Consider the following 13,210-nt stretch of genomic DNA (forward strand, 5'->3'; position numbering starts at 1 on the left):
GTGATTCACTGGATTGGACACTTGCTTCCGAGAGAAGACGAAACCTGAGCTTGAGTTTGAAAGATGAATAGGAGGGAGTCAGGTGGCCAAGGGAGTCGAGAGGGTGGGGAACATTCAAGATAAAGGGAATAGCATGTCCATTTTACTGAAAGTATAGCCAGTAATGCAGCAAAAGCCAAACATCAAATGGTTATGTTATGACACATGTATTAATCCTTTCAGATACTGTGAAATCCAGGATGTGTCCAAAGAGGTGGAGAATAGCTTTCAGTTTTGTTTGGTTTGGTTTTTCTTTTTTCAGAGACAGGCTCTCCATCACCCAGGCTGGAGTGCAGAGGCACGATCATGGCTCACTGCAGTCTTGAACTCTTGGGCTCAAGCCATCTTCCCACCTCAGGCTCCTGAGTAGCTGGAACTACAGGCATGCACCACCATGCCTGGCTAATTTTCTTAAATTTTTGGTAGAGATGAGGTCTCACTATGCTGCCCCGTATGGTCTCAAACTCCTGGACTCAAGCGGACCTCTTGTCTTGGCCTCCCAAAGTTAGAATTACAGCTGTGAGCCACCATGCCAATCCGGCTTTCAGTTTATTTATTCAAAATGAAGAAACCCCAGTAGAACCATCTGACCTTCTCATGCACCTGTCTTCACTGAGTTGGGCCAGGTCTGCTACCACTGACCACAACCATGTAAGACCCATATTGACATACTGGGACTCTTTATAGCTACCACTCAGTGGCCCCAGTGGACACCCCTCTGGTTTCCTTTCTGATCCCCCAGGCAAATGCATTCAAAAAGGAATCAACAGGGATATGGCATTTGTCTCCCTTCTAATTATATTTGAACATGTTTCAAGGCCATATGGCCCAATCAATATCCCTAAACTCTCTGTACCTTACTGTTCCTAGCAATTTTGCTGGAGAAATAACATTTCAAAGGTCAAAAGCCTTATTCTGGCAGAAAAAACCTGCTTGATCTCAGCGAAATGGTCCACAAAGACCAAACTCAGAATTAAAGCATCAGATTCCCTCAGTGGAAACCTTACCTTTTGGTAAATTATCAAATATCAGAACAATAGGAATAGAAAAGGCTTGAATGCAATAGGAGAGGCTTGAATGTATGTGGGATCAAAGCATTTCCTGGACCATTTAATGCACCTTAGCTATAAAAATATGGAAAGTATTAAGCAGTGGTAACAGATAGCTCAGAAGAAAGCCAGGCCCTGAGCTGTAGGAACTTGCCTCTCTGCAGGGCAGTCCATATGAAGACCCTCAGCCTGCAGGCACAGCCTCACACAGCCCCCAGGCTATGGGAAGTGCACTTAACTAGCCAGGGTGCCACGCTGCCCCAACAGCGGTATGTTTGCCGCCTCCTCATCATCACACAGGCCTGAGATTAATAGCCTTCAGCCCAGAATAACCCTCCAAGTCCTCATCCCCACTGTGTGCATCCAGAAATTTCCATTAAGCCTCTGTTCCATTTCCTGGCTTCCCCACCCCACCTGGGCACTGAAACCTCAGTACCCTGATGGTCCCTCTCAGCTCCTATTACCTGTGATTCTGTTTCAACGGCGACAGGCTTGGGAACAAACGCAAAGGAGCACCACTGCCCACAACTGGGATTCTCAAAGCATTTGCCCTGTCCCAAGACGCCCGAGGGCCTAACATCCGCCCAGAGGCACTGCGTTTTAGAAAATCGGCATTTAACAAACAGAAACCCACGACCCACTCTCTCCCGCTCCAGGCAGGTGGCTCTCAGGGAGAAAGAAGACCTCATGTTGTTTGCCACCTGTCTCCCCATTATCACCACCAAGATTCTGGTCCCCGGAGCACACTGGCCTGGAGGATTGTTACTCTACCTGTTAAACCTGGGTCTGCCCCCTTACACGAACCTCACTGCCAGTCACTCCCTAATTTTCATCCTTCCCCCAGGGAGTGATGGGTACAGTTAAAAGTCAAACAGTATTTTCCAAAAATTTTTCCCCTAAGACTTATTGAGGTTTACTGTCTATAGTTTACATGATTTTTTCAAGTGTTTATAGAGCTGGGCATAGTAGCACACACCTATAATCCCATCTACTCAGGAGGCTGTGGCAGGAGGATTGCTTGAGTCCAGCAGTTCGAGCCCAGGAGTTCCAGTACAGCCTGGGCAACATAAGGAGACCCCATCTCTAAAAAATAAACAAGTAGACTTTTTAAGTGTTAAGCATTTATATTCAAAATAAATTTTATAATATTCGATAATACTGAATATGCTGTTTCGAACTTCAAATGCGCATGCAAAACCACACATGGGAGATTCTGCCAGCCCCAAAGAGGCATCTCCTAGAAGCCCAGAGTTGCTGTTGTTTACGGCCCTGCCTCCAGATCAGCTGCATGCATATAGCAACAGGACTCTGGGTCGAGGCCAAATTCATCACATAGCTTTAACAATTATCATTAAGGTCTCCAGCCATTCTCCCTGGGCAAGAGCACCACGGCCAGATTATTGCTTTCTCCGTATCGTCTAGGCTTGCCCCTCCCATTCCCCTTCTCATTTTTTGTGGCTTGGGCCCAGTTATCCAAAGCAGAAACCCTTTTACTCATTAAGGTAACATATTCTGCATCTCATTTAAATAAAATATGCTTTTAGGTTTCTGGTACAAACATAATACTCCATTTTAACAAATGTGCTCACTTGCCTCCAGGAGACCTCCAAACACACACACACACACACACACACACACACGTGCTTCTTGGCTGAAAACCAAAAGCTGTCACTGAGAAGAAAAAGCAATGAGAAAAATCCATTCAGTGCCAAAGGTAATGGCTTTGTTTTAATAGGTGTTGGTGCCTTGATGAAAGCATTTTCTTTTAAAATGTTAGTATATTGAGAAATATTTCAAATACAGAAATTTGAAGAGAAAATGATTGACATACTGAACCACCGTGAGCTCACTGCCCAGCTTTATCTAATCTTAACATTGGCTTCATTGGCCTTTTGTTCTCAAAACAAAGGAAGCACTACAGATAAAAACTGAAGCGCTGATGCAGACTTTTTCATCTGGCTCCTTTCTTTTCCTCGCCAGAGATTCACCAGTTATATTTTCCTACATATTAATGTGTTCATCAAATAGGTTTTGTGCATTTTTGTTTGTTTTGAGACGGACTCTCGCTCTGTTGCCTGGGCTGTACTGCAATGGCACGATCTTGGTTCACTGTAACCTCCAGCCTCCCAGATTCAAGAGATTCTCCTGCTTCAGCCTCCCAAGTAGCTGGGATTACAGGGGTCCCCCACCATGCCTGGCTAATTTTTGTATTTTTGGTAGAGATGGGTTTTCACCATGTTGGCCAAGCTGATCTTGAACTCCTGACCTCAGGTGATCCACCCACCTCGGCCTCCCAAAGTGCTGGGAGGGGTGGGCCACTGGGCCTGGCTGCATACTTTTTAAACTTTATATAGCAAGTATCCTTGCTTTTTAGCACAACATTATATTTTAGAGATTTTGCTGTAACATATATGTAGTTGTAATTAATTTATCTGAACTGCTATATAGTATTCCTGTGGATAACTCTCCTTATTTATCCATTCTTGTCTTCACAGTGATTTAGGGTTTTGTTTTGTTTTGTATTTTTTTTCTATTAAAAACAATGATGGCTGGGCACGGTGGCTCACGCCTGTAATCCCAGCAATTTGGGAGGCCGAGGCGGGTGGATCACCTGAGGTCAGGAGTTTGAGACCAGCCTGACCAACATGGAGAAACCCCATCTCTACTAAAAATACAAAAACAGGCATGGTGGCGGACCCCTGTAATCCCAGCTACTCGGGAGGCTGAGGCAGGAGGATCGCTTGAACCCAGGAAGCACAGGTTGTGGTGAGCTGAGATCACGCCATTGCACTCCAGCCTGGACAACAAGAGTGAAACTCTGTCTCAAAAAAAAAAAAAAACCACACACACACACACACACACACAAAACAACAATGATCACAGCATTTCTTTTTGTTAATGGGTATTGATTCTCTGAGAAGTACGGTAATTTGATAAGGCCAGCCTCACATCTGAAACAGGGCAGACGGGTCTTTCTGACATCAAAGATCAGCATCTATGGGCTAAAGGCTGCCACAGCCAACAGGCTGAGCAACAGAGGAGCAAAATCCCCGTGGCCCTGGAAGTGGGTATAAACTTCCCCCTGCAGCAGTGCTGTTTGTGAAGTGTCTGTCACAGGTCCCAGCATGTTGCTGGCACCATGTGAACAGCAGCCATCATGATTATCACCTGCCTGATCTCCCTGCTTGGCTAGAATCCCAGCCCTCCCCTTCAGCCTCACCTCACAGTGACACTTTTACTCATTAACAGGCCCAAAGGGCTATCACTCATTTTAATGCAATTTCACCCCAACAAACCTATGTAGGCACATCCTGTTCAGCAAGCAAAAAATTTGCTTCACATATAAATAGAGGATAATTCATAACTTTGTTGATTTTTCTTCCTGTCTGTCTTTGGGTATTTATCCAGGGCATTACATGCTGAATCCACTTGCCTTTAATCTTGCCTGAAGAATCAAGGTCGGATTTCCTAACATGGCGTCAAGGGCCCTTCCAACCAGCTCAGCCACTCTTTCCATCTTATATCCAGCCATATCCCACAACCGGCCTCCCAATCTCTGCCTTCCCTTCATAGTGCTGGGCCCTGCATATCCAAGGGGTGTCCAATTAGCCTATAAAATCTAATTCAGATGTCACTTCCTCTCCAAGGCCTTGGCCAGGACCCACGTAGACATAATACATCACTCCTACACTTATGTTCCTGTCACCTTTTCCATGTAACTCTGCAATGCAGTAGCACTTAACAGCATCTTATTTTAATTGTGTAGACATGAGCCCCTCTCGCCCTCTAGACACTGAGCACCTTGTTGTTTTCATAAATTATTTTATCCCCGTGCCTTGCCCTGAGCATAGTGGAGTGAATAAATGTTCCACAAACACATCAAATGTGATTTTCTTCCATGACTAATTTCTAGCAAGAAGAGGATTTCGGCATCTTGGCCTGTGTAAGCTATTGATAGAAGACTCTTTTAGCAGCGAATCTTTAATAAATTATTATAAACACAAAGCCTAAAGCACTTAAACACTTTACCTTGTATGGACATTTTTCCTGCCTGCAGAATTTTTTTAAAGAAATAGACATATTATGTTCTAGTTGTAGTAGAATAGAATTGCAGAACTCCAGCCTTTCCCTAGGTTCTCTGATCCTGATGCTGATGAAAAATGTACATAGATAGCAATAACAACACAATGATGGCAATTATGCCAGGCAAGCTTCATGTAGGACTTGCTATGTGTCAGGCCCTATGCTATGTTGGCTGTACTTTTGCATATTTAACTGGTTCACCAACCTATAAGGTGGATACTACCACTATTTACATTTTGGCATTGAGGGAACTTAGAGGGTTTAAGTAATGTACCCAAAGTTACATGCTGAGTAAATGGCGCAGCTGCTTAACCCTAGAGCCTGAACCTTTAGCCATTCATTAATTAGGTTATACCACGCTGCCATCATAGAAACCGAGCTTCATTTTCAAAGCGATTTCACAATGTGTTGCTTATTCCTCACAACAACCCTAGGACGTTGCATCAACCCAGGTAAAATGCCCATCGCCCCATTTTATAAGTTATATAGCTATGGGTCAAGTAATTTATGTAGCTAGGCACAGTGGCTCACAACTGCAATCCCAGCACTTTGGGAGGCCGAGGTGGGGTGATCACTTGAGGCCAGAAGTTCAAGACTAGTGTGGGGAACACAGTGATACCTTGTCTCTACAAAAAGTTACAAAAAATTAGCTGGGCATGGTGGTGCGTACCTGTGGTCCCATATAATCGGGAGGCTGAGATGGGAGAATCGCTTGAGCCTGGGAGGTCAAGGCTGCAGTGAGCCAAGATTGCACCACTGCACCCCAGCCTGGGTAACAGAGGTGGACCCCATCTCAAAAAAAAAAAAAAAAGTTTACATGACATGCTCAGAGATCCATGGCTAGTAGTTACTGAATCAGCCAGAGCAGGCTAGGTTATGCTGTGGTAACAAAGAGCCCCTATATCAGTGACTTAAAACAAGTAAGAGTTTGTTTCTCCTTCGGGCTATGTATCCACTGTGGGCCTCCCAGGCTCTGCTCCATGCCTTCATCTTCATTCTGATCCTGAATATTGCCAGTCATCATGGCCGAGGAAATGAGAATGTGACAAACTATGCGCTGATTCTTAGACACAACTACATAGACAGAGGCCATTTCACATTCACTTCATTGGTCAACCCTAGCCACGTTGCCACACTTGAATTCAGCTGGGGAAGAAGAATCCTCCGTGATCCTTCCACAGAGAGGGACACCAAGTAGTGCAGCCCACCACAAGGAGTAACAGCATCAGGACCTAAACCCAAAGATGCAACCTCCCTTGAAGTCAGTGAGTTGTCCCAGAGTAACGAATTTCTCTCCTTCACGCCTGCATCCCTGATGGGTTTCCTGAATGAATGAATCCTTGTCTAACGCATTCTCCAGAGCCCCAAGGTGCTTCATCTGAATTTATCAGAAATTCATTTCTACAATTTTCCAGAAAGTTTCAGGAAGAGGATGAGGTAATCTAAACATATGTATACCTACGACTCTGCAAATCCACTCCTAGGTATTTACCCAAGAGAAAAGAGTAATGGCCACTAAATGCATATGGCCACCAAAAGACATATACAAGAATGTTCACAGTAGCTTGATTCATCATTGCTCCAAACTGGAAGCAACCCATTATGCCCAAAGGCATAGTTCTAACATTATCTGAAAGGAAATAAAGCTTCTGAGGTCCAGAGGCATGAGCAGGCTGGCCCAAAGTCACACTTTTACAGGGCAGAGCCGAGGGAAAAGCTACATGTTCTCATGCTATGCCCATCACCCCTCAAGTCACTGAGCCAGAGCTCCCTGCTTCTCTGCCTGTCCTACTCTTTCTGCTCAGCTGAAATACTGTCTTCTTCTCTATAGGTCCCCTAGGACACTAATCACAGCTGCCCTTGACTGGTCCCAGCTGGTGCTGCATAAATTCAATTCCCTCCTCCCTGACCATCGAATCCAGCATCCCAGTGCCCTGGCCAGTTTCCTATAAAAAAAAAAAAAAAGCTCTATACCCTGGTGATTACCTAGCAAACAGAAACAAGTTTGCAATTTCCACATTTGCCCTACAAAAAGAGGATAAAAACATTGAGTCTTTATGTTTACAACTTAGATTTGGCATACCTAAACATGATGAAATATGTAGGAAAAAATAATATAATCTTTTTCTGGACTGCTGTCCCTGAGACAATAAACATATTTATATCATTTAAATCTATTCCAGTGATCTCTTTTGTGCTTATTTTACAAGCACTTCACTTGAAAATTAGTCCTCATGTTAATATAAATGGACAGATATGAAAGCTGAGTGCTTTCTGGAATGACAATGTGAGACAACTTTGAGAAGATGAAAGCTGCTTTCAGAATGGCAAAATGTCCTTCTGCTTCTCTCACATACTGGATGTCTTCAAAGGCCTTCAAATTTTTAAAAATGCATGGTGTGGGCCCACTCTGAGATCTGCCTCTCGATTAGGTCTGGCAAGTGAAGTCACCATCTGTTCTGCTCCAAGAAAGAGAAGGAAGCACAGACGGTCTGGATCATCCAAAGGGGGTTCCCTGGCTCTGATTTTGTTTTTGTTTTTGTTTTTGTTTTAAATATCTAACTTGCGCAATGTCAGGGCAAAGCAAAGTTAACACTGCTTCATTGGAAATAAGAGGCTAACCACACAGGCCAACATCGGCCAACAGGTACATTTTTCAGCAACTGTTTGTTGAGGTACTGCTATGTGCAGAGTAACAGGCAGGTGTGGTAAACATCCCCTAAGCAGGTCGTCTCCTTCTCCTCCTGCGACACCTGCAGAGGCTCCCTTACATCTTGCTGCCGTCTCAGGCTCACCTCTCCTGAATCCCTGACTCATTGACTTCCAAGAGCTGAACCAGGAATGATATTGAGCAAACAAAGATAGATGCCCAAGAGACAAATGCTGAACTGAGTCAAAGGGACCACTGTGGACTAACAGACAGAAAACAAATGAGTAGATAGATCTGTGTCTCTTTTTTTCATTTCAGAGAGGAAACATTGGAAAAATAATCCATAGTATGAGAGTAGCCACAGCCTGCAAATGACTGGTTTGAACTGCCCAAGCCAATGTACTGCATCCATCCGGGCCAGCCTCAGGAGCCTGCACAGCAGGTGCCTGGAAAAATAGCACAGCTTGGTTTCAAGCTATGAGTCACGTGTCAGTCCCTAAGGTCTGCATCATAAAAAGAAGTTACTGAAAGTCATTCATCTGTCCACTGCGAGCAAAACTCTGTGATTTTTTAAAATGGGAAAAATTGGATTGAATTCCCTTTACCTTGTGAAATAAAAGAAAATGTCACCTGCCTTCTCCTGTTCTTCTCCATCCTTTTTTAAAGGGAAGAATTATGTTAGCCATTTTAAAGCCATATTAGGAGCAACTCAGTGACTGCTGTTCATAAACGCATCAAGAATATCACATTTTTTCACACAATACTTCATTAATTTCTCACCACATCCCTTGTGAAACCCATACTGATATTATCTCATTTTACAGATGAGGAACCTGAAGTTTAAAGAGGCCAAAGTCACTTCCAAGACTGACCTCAGACCTCATGACAGAAACACTAGACTCAAGAAGTCCTATTGACAAAGAGTTAGAGAAAGGAACAGAAATCCTAGAGAGGAACTGAATTCAAGAAAGCGTAGAACTGTATGTCAGCCAAATTTATAATCAAATGCAAGAGTGAAATGAAAATTCTTTTAGTCATTCCAGGCCTGGGCTTATTACACAAAGACACACTTTGAAAATAATTTTTAGGAGAAATAGTGCCACAAAAAGAGAAAATAAATTCCTTCCTACTAGGCATGGAAGGAAAAGTGAGTAAATACGTTAACAAGGTTTATTTTTTTAAATAAGCAATGACTTTTAAAAATGTATAAAATCCTAGAACTGAAGATCAATACTAATATGACAGTGGGCAGGAGAGAGAGAGAGACCAGCATGAGGTAAGAACATGCTAATATATTCGCTTTGTTTGGTGGAAGATCTGGAATCTAAGGATAACCCAGAAAAATAGAACTCAAACTTTAAAACTTATAAAATAAAATTTAACGTATCCAGTGGAAAACAGGAAGACAGAGAAAAATCTTTATAAAAGATGTGCAAAATTTTTTTCAAAAAGAAAATTAGAGTAATAAATACTAATGTAATAACTAGTTAATAGAAAAAGCCAAACTAACTGATTAAAAGATGAGATTCTCAGATTTTATTTTGAAAAATATCCAGCAAAATGTTGCCTATAAGAGATGTATTTAAAACAAAAGTAGTACAGGGAGAGGTCATGCAGGAGAAAAATTTTGCACCAGACATTTGTTTCAAATGGCAAGATAAATTGTATTTGAGCTACCGCAGTAGGGGAGAGAGACTTCAATATAGAGCTGAGTTCAACTCCAAAAGCAGCAGAGACAACTTGGGATTTACAGCCAAGGAGCAGACAAGGGGGTCAGTGGGTAGAAAATTACTGAGAGGAACTTAGTTAGATATCAAGAGTAGAGAGATTTTTGCTAAACTGGCTTAACAAGATTCTTGCTAAAGGTTAGGCAACTATTTCGATATCAAGGTGGGGGGATTAATAACTTCATGATATATCAGGGGTGGAAGGGTTCTCTCTAAACTATCTCAGTAGGATTCTTTGCTAGAACTGGGCTCAGCAGGCCAAAGGCAAGACCTAATTGAGAAGAAGATTACTAGAGGCCTGAACGAAGTTTGATCAAAGAGGGAGTTTTTGTCAATTGAAACTAAAAATACAAAAATTAGCTGGGTGTGGTGGCGAGTGCCTGTAATCCCAGCCACTCAGGAGGCTGAGACAGGAGAATCGCTTAAACCCAGGAGGTGGAGGTTGCAGTGAGCCAAAATTGCACCACTGCACTCCAACCTGGGCAACAAGAGCAAGACTCTGTCAAAAAAAAAAAAAAAAAACACCCAAAAAAACACCAGGGTAACCATCTTAATATCAGACTAAATAGAATTTAAGGTAAAAATTATCATAAGGACAGAGGTATGATAAATAATGGTAGACAAAACACTAGATCAAGAAACTATAATGATCATGAACAAAATCCTCTAAATAATATAATATCCAAATACACAAAGCAGCATTGATAAAACTACAGAGAGAAGTAGATAAATCAACCATTGTAGCTGGAGATTGTAGTATTTCCTTCTCTAAAAAACATAAAGAAGACTAAAAGAAAAGTCATGTTATAGAAGAACTAAAAAAAAGTGTGTGTGCATAGGTGTATTGACAACATATGGAACATTTGCAAAATCCTACAATGTACCAGAAGCTTCATAGAGATTATGTCTCTGACCATAAAACGGGAACATTGGAAATCTACAACATATGTCTGAAAACTAAGAAATATTCTGTCTTTGGCAGAAAGAAGAAACAAAAATGAAAATTTAAAGATACTTAGAAGAGAATGAAATAGAAGGCACTCCACATAAGTATTTATGACTACAGATAAATACTAATTACCAAAATCCTGCTGCAAACATCATGCTGAATGGGGGAATTTTCCATGCATTCACTTTATGATCATGAACAAAAAAATAATGCGCACTTTTACCACAACTATAAAACATAGTACTGGAGGTCCTCAAGAAGACCATTGTGCAAGAAAAAGAAATAAAAGAAAAAAAAGAAAACACTGAAAATGAAAAGGTATAATGATCACTATTGATGAATGATATGACCACTTACATAGATCATTCATATAGATGTAATAATCCAGGGTAGATAGATAAAAGATGAACATAAATCGCAGCACACCAACATGGCACATGTATACATATGTAACAAACCTGCATGTTGTGCACCGTAAAACTTAAAGTATACCCTTAAAGCATGTACCCTAAAACTTAAAGTATAATAATAAAATTTAAAAAATAGCATTTCTCTTTATCAGCAATAACAAGAAAATATAATATGAAATAAGATAAAACAAAATAGCAATAAAATCTTTAAAATACCAAGGAATTTTTCTTTCTTTCTTTTTTTTTTTTTGAGATGGAGTCTCGCTCTGTCACCCAGGCTGGAGTGCAGTGGCGCAATCTCAGCTCACTGCCAGCTCCGCCTCCCGGGTTCATGCCATTCTCCTGCCTCAGACTCTGGAGTAGCTGGGACTACAGGTGCCTGCCACCACACCCAGCTAATTTTTTGTATTTTTAGTAGAGACAGGGTTTCACCGTGTTAGCCAGGATGGTCTCGATCTCCTGACCTCGTGATCCACCCGCCTCGGCCTCCCAAAGTGCTGGGATTACAAGTGTGAGCCACCGTGCCCGGCTGGAATTTTTCTAAAAGGAGTGAACAAGCCCTTTCCAGAGAAAATCTAAAACTCTTTCAAAGAATGCTTTTAAAAGGCTTGAACATATGGAAAGATTTACCAAATGTATGTATGAGACGACAACATGATAAAGAAGGGATTTTCTTATAATTAGATTGTATTGGTAAGGTACTTTGGAGAAAATTGACTTTTTTATGTCAGAAGTATCGAAGTACATATATACATATATAAATAAACATGGGTAGATCTTTTAAAATAGCACTGTGTGAAAAGGAAGAAGCAAAACAAAACCATGGTGCAATGCCATCTATGTATATAAAACACATAAAAATAAAACAATACATATATTTTATGAATATACATAAGTGGACTTACTAAACATGTTGGAATGGATGCCTATGAGAGGAGGTAAATGGGGACAGAGGTGAGAGGAAAAAATGACTAAAATAACACAAAATACAGGGAACTTTTCCAAGGACCAATTATGACAGTGTGCCATGAACAAAATGTGGTCTATAAAAAAGTAAGAGGTGGGAAAAAAAATGACATTTGGAGAAAAAAAACTGAGGTAGAAAATAGAATGTACGGCCAGGCTCATTCCTGTAATCCCAGCACCTTGAGAGGCCAAGGTGGGTGGATCACCTGAGGTCAGGAGTTTGAGACCAGCCTGACCAACATGGCAAAACTCATCTCTACTAAAAATACAAAAATTAGCCGGGCATGGTGGTGCACACCTGTAATCCCAGCTATTTGGGAGGCCGAGGCTAGAGAATCACCTGAACCTGGGAGGCAGATGTTGCAGTGAGCTAAGATCGCACCACTGCACTCCTGCCTGGGTGACAAGAGCAAAACTCCATCACAAAAATAAGTAGGTTAATAACAATAAGAGAGAAAATAGGATGTACATACATCCTCAAGAACTTAGTATTAGAAGCTACTAGGTCATGAGAACAATAATAAAGAAAATCTGTAACAGTTGATGAAGCATAAAAATAAGAGCATTCAGATTAATCTTTTTCAAAAAAAAGCAGGCCCTAAGTAACCTACACTATTCAAATGACATATTCATGTTCAAAATAAGGAACATTGAGGCCAGGTGCGGTGGCTCACGCCTGTGATCCCAGCACTTTGGGAGGCCGAGGTGGGTGGATCACGAGGTCAGGAGATCGAGACCATCCTGGCTAACACGATGAAACCCTGTCTCTACTAAAAATACAAAAAAATTAGCCGGGCATGGTGGCGGCCGCCTGTAGTCCCAGCTACTTGGAAGGCTGAGTCAGGAGAATGGTGTGAACCCAGGAGGTGGAGCTTGCAGTGAGCAGAGATCTCGCCACTGCACTCCAGCCTGGGCAACAGAGCGAGACTCTGTCTCAAAATAAATAAATAAATAAATAAATAAATAAATAAATAAATAAATAAATGGAACATTCTTTTGTCTTCCAAGTTCTCTGGACTGGAGAGGGTAAGCACATATTCTACAGACAGACCCCTTCCTGGGTTCTTTTTCGGCCTTGGTAGAAGGCAGGTTGTATTGTGGATCTCCAGTTATACCACTTGGTATATTTTCCTATAATTATTCATTTTAAAATAAGGTGACTATAGGAAAACTTATGTATAAAATAAAAGAAAAATAATTAAGTGAAAAAATAATGTCTAGTCAATACGATATGTTTGGCTTTTAGTACCAAATTTGTTAGTAATACATATTTGGATATTTTGAGTACTAGATAGTTTCATTATAATTCTTGTTTTGTTTATTATGGCATTGTACTT

At 41.5% G+C, this 13,210-nt stretch overlaps 1 protein-coding gene across 18 annotated transcripts in view; it reads right to left on the bottom strand.

Moving 5' to 3' along the window:
* Positions 1-13,210, bottom strand: part of SV2B (synaptic vesicle glycoprotein 2B) — a 188,440-nt gene that overhangs the window by 92,513 nt on the left and 82,717 nt on the right. For 4 of the 18 annotated variants that reach the window (XM_063640101.1, XM_063640099.1, XM_063640097.1 and 1 more), the window contains one exon: positions 2,065-2,171. The exons of the other annotated variants lie outside the window; for them this stretch is intronic. The gene's annotated coding sequence lies outside the window, so the exon portion shown is untranslated. The remainder of the gene's footprint in view (positions 1-2,064; positions 2,172-13,210) is intronic. 18 annotated transcript variants of the gene reach the window in all.

Source organism: Symphalangus syndactylus, chromosome 5, assembly GCF_028878055.3.
Source record: "Symphalangus syndactylus isolate Jambi chromosome 5, NHGRI_mSymSyn1-v2.1_pri, whole genome shotgun sequence".
Lineage (NCBI taxonomy): Eukaryota > Metazoa > Chordata > Mammalia > Primates > Hylobatidae > Symphalangus > Symphalangus syndactylus.